At 36.1% G+C, this 3,512-nt stretch overlaps 1 protein-coding gene across 2 annotated transcripts in view; it reads right to left on the bottom strand.

Moving 5' to 3' along the window:
* Positions 1-3,512, bottom strand: part of Ccdc181 (coiled-coil domain containing 181) — a 46,666-nt gene that overhangs the window by 17,149 nt on the left and 26,005 nt on the right. The window lies entirely within an intron of this gene.

The raw sequence follows: 3,512 nt of genomic DNA, 5'->3' as shown, positions 1-3,512 counted from the left end.
CCCCCCCTCTCACTAGGTGCGCGTCCCAGCGCACACAAAGAACCAGCCCGCGGCCGTTTCCTAGGAGACTCCAGTCCCGCCGTGCGCCCGGAATTTCCGCGCTAGTCGCGGCTGGCAGAATGTCGGCGTCTGGGCCGTGAATTTTCCCTCGCGTAGTAACCCGCCAGGTAATTTATAAGGACGCCTTCTCCAAGTACGTTTCCGTGTGTCGTTTGCTTCACCGTTGAACTCAAAAAGCAGTTTCGTTTTTCACTGATTTTGACCCTCATTTTTTTTTTTTCTGAATCAAAACAAAATTTTATTTACCCAAGACGTTTGACAAAGGAAATAGGATTTTTGTTCCAGTTCAAATTAATCACAATGGTCAACTACAATTTTCTCAAATCCTCCTTTAACGTCTTTATGTATAAAAAGGAAGCAAGGCGAATTTGAGATTGTGGTGACAAATGACAGGATTTTAGGAACTATCCATTCCCAGGCAGAAATAAGAACTGAAAGTGAAGAAGTGAATTTCCTCAATACAATCTAGAAAGTTCCGATTATTTTAAGATTGTTCATTAATAGAATATCCATCACTGGGTATGACGGAAAGCACCCTTTCTCCAAAGAGGAGCAACATAAAATTGAATTTTTTGGTATTCTCCAAATTACAGAGTAAACCAAGTTGAAGGAAAAAAAATTCAGGTTGAAATGGATCACAATTTTTTTTTTTTAAGTTGTAGTTGGACACAATACCTTTTCTTCACTTTTTTTTTTTTTTAATTTCAGTTGTAGTTGGACACATACCTTTATTTTTTAATTTATTTTTATGTGGTGCTGAGGATCGAACCCAGGGCCTGGCGCGTGCAAGGCGACCACTCTACTGCTGAGCCACAACCCCAGCCCTGGATTACAATATTGAATGCACTTGCTGTTGTATAATTATTGAAGCCAATGTTTCTAACTGCTTCAGAACCCAGGCCAAACACTTGAAAAAGAAAAAAAAAAAAAAGATTATTGTTAAAAGTTGAACAGTTTTTTTGTCTTGGTTCCTTTAGTGAATGTGGAGTTACTATCAAAGCTAGAATTAGATCCTAGGCTTCAAAATCCTAGTTTAATATTTTTCCTTTGACTACTCACCTCAGATTTGTAGATGTTTATGTAAATATTAATTGGATAAAGCAGCATTGTTTTTAATAATCAAAAAGTGGAAACAACCTGATATTCATCAAATGAAAAATGGATTAAATAAATGTGATATATCCATTTGTCACATTCACAGCGCAGTTGTGCCAGGGCAGTGGGGTAGATTGCCGGAAAGGCCAAACAAAGTGCTCAGAGATGGCATGCAACATAGGATTAATTGGAGAAAGCTTACAAGAGATCAGTGACTGCCCCAAGAAGTGTTCAGTGGTGACAGACTAAGCAGCCTCTTGTCCCTTAGAGTTTCACCAAGTAGTGCTTTGTGTCTCTCAGGAACTTTTTCCAGTGGCAGCAGGCTGAACAAGCAACTGTATCCTCTCCATAGTGTCTTGGGCTCTTCACTCATCACCTGAGGGTTTTGTATGTCAGATTGCAGAAGCAGTGACATCATGAACATTAGCTTGCTCACTTTGCTTGTCTGAGCATTTTGGAGCACTTGTCCTGGAAAACATGCAAGGAAGTAGCTTTCTATGGATAACACTTAACTTGCCCTAGTTCTCAGCGTCCCTCAAGATGATTTGTATCTGGACTTTCTGACACAGACTTTCTCTTGTGCTCTTAACTTGGCTAGGATTTTGGCAACAAAAAGGGGTCATTCAGGGACATGGTGTTTTACTGTTCCCGTTTCTTTAGGGGCAGTACACCAGTAAGTAGGAGTGAAGTACTAGAAGAGGATTCTGTGAAGATGGTGAAGTCGGTAGCACCTATCTCCTCACCTAGAAGTGGTCATAGTAGCAGAATCTCTCTCCTGTGACTATTCTGGAACTCTGAAGTCTACTAAGAGCTTGCAACCTCTAAGGGAATGAAGTACTGATAGTACAATATGGATGAACCTCAATAACAAATATGATGTTATATGAAAGGAGTGAGTCAGAAAGGACCACATATTGTATAATTCCCTTTATATAAAATATCTTGAATAGGCAAATCTATAGAGACAGAAAATAGATAAGTGATTGCTTTGGGCTGAAGCAGGGGAGTTGTTGGAGGGAAATGGGTGGATGATTACTAGAAGGTGAATTGAATGGCATATGAATTATGTGTCAACCAAAAAGATCTTAAAAAAATTAATGAAGAGTAGACCAATGATAACAGGAGAATTGAAAATATAAAAAAATTAGTTTTCCAAAACTGATTAACATACAGTTTCTATTTCCCATGTTTAACTTGTGAAATATTTTTTAATTTCTAAGTCTAGTTTCCCGATCTTCAAAATAGAGTATTTTTCTTTAGTATTGTGTTTAGCTCAAGAGCTCATGCATGATGTATACAAAATTCTCACCAAATGGTGACTATTTTCACCAAATAGCTTTCCAAAAGATTATTAAAAAATTTATCACTGTCCTTGGAAAAGTGGATCATTCATTCTACTAAGCTACATGTTTCCTAAAAATAGAGACTTGTTTTAGGCATTTCTGTACACTTAGAACTACAGGCATCTAAGTGTCTAAAGCATATTTATTTAGTTCACATGGCTACTAAATTAATAGAGTTAATGAATTTTAAAATTAATAAACTATTTTTATGTGAAAAAGTGAATTATTCTTATTTTCCTGAATTTCCTCCTAATACTTTATCAAGAGAGTGGAAGTTATGGAAGGAATTAGCATTTTGATGGTTAAGAGAAGAGAAATTTTTTAAATGGGGCATTTTGGAAAGTGCAGAATTTTGGTAAATGAGGATGATCAGAGGTATCATGAAAGATTTATGTGAAGTGATGATGGAAGTATGCTAATGACACACTGAAATTTTAGAATTCATCAAGTCAAGATACCCATCTCTCTATAGACACATGTCATTTGATGTCCTCTCCTTGTCCCCTTTAGCATGAGAGCCCTGAGACTGCTCAAGGGAAGAAAATTAAGGAAATGTAAAAACAAGGTGATTTAGGAAAAACCACATACATGAAGAAAAGAAAGTTGCTTGCTATTCAGGGTCTTTCATTTAGACTGGCTTTATGATTTTTAAAGTCAATAAATGGCAGTTTCAGTTATAGGCAGTAGAAATGCATTTGAAATTTATGATTCATCAAAGACTGGTATTTTACAAATATTACATCAGTGTTTATGTAAATAGCACTGTACATTTTTTCCTTCTATTGTTTAATACTAGTTATACTCTAAAATTGGAATGTATATAATTTAAAATAAGATCCCAGAAGCAGACACTGCCCCAATTTTCTGCATTGTTCATTCATTTTAGAAACAAATTGTACAATATGAGGAAGAGTAGTGAAAAGTTAAGCAGATCTTTTAAAAAGTGTTTTTAGTGCCTTTACTTAGAAAAGCCAATATTGAACTGAGTAACAAAAAAAAAAAAAAAAAAAAGTT

The sequence above is a fragment of the Marmota marmota genome, unplaced genomic scaffold (genome assembly GCF_001458135.2).
Source record: "Marmota marmota marmota unplaced genomic scaffold, marMar, whole genome shotgun sequence".
Taxonomy (NCBI): domain Eukaryota; kingdom Metazoa; phylum Chordata; class Mammalia; order Rodentia; family Sciuridae; genus Marmota; species Marmota marmota.
Note: the sequence above shows the minus strand (reverse complement) of the source record. Positions and strands in the feature narration are given on the sequence as shown.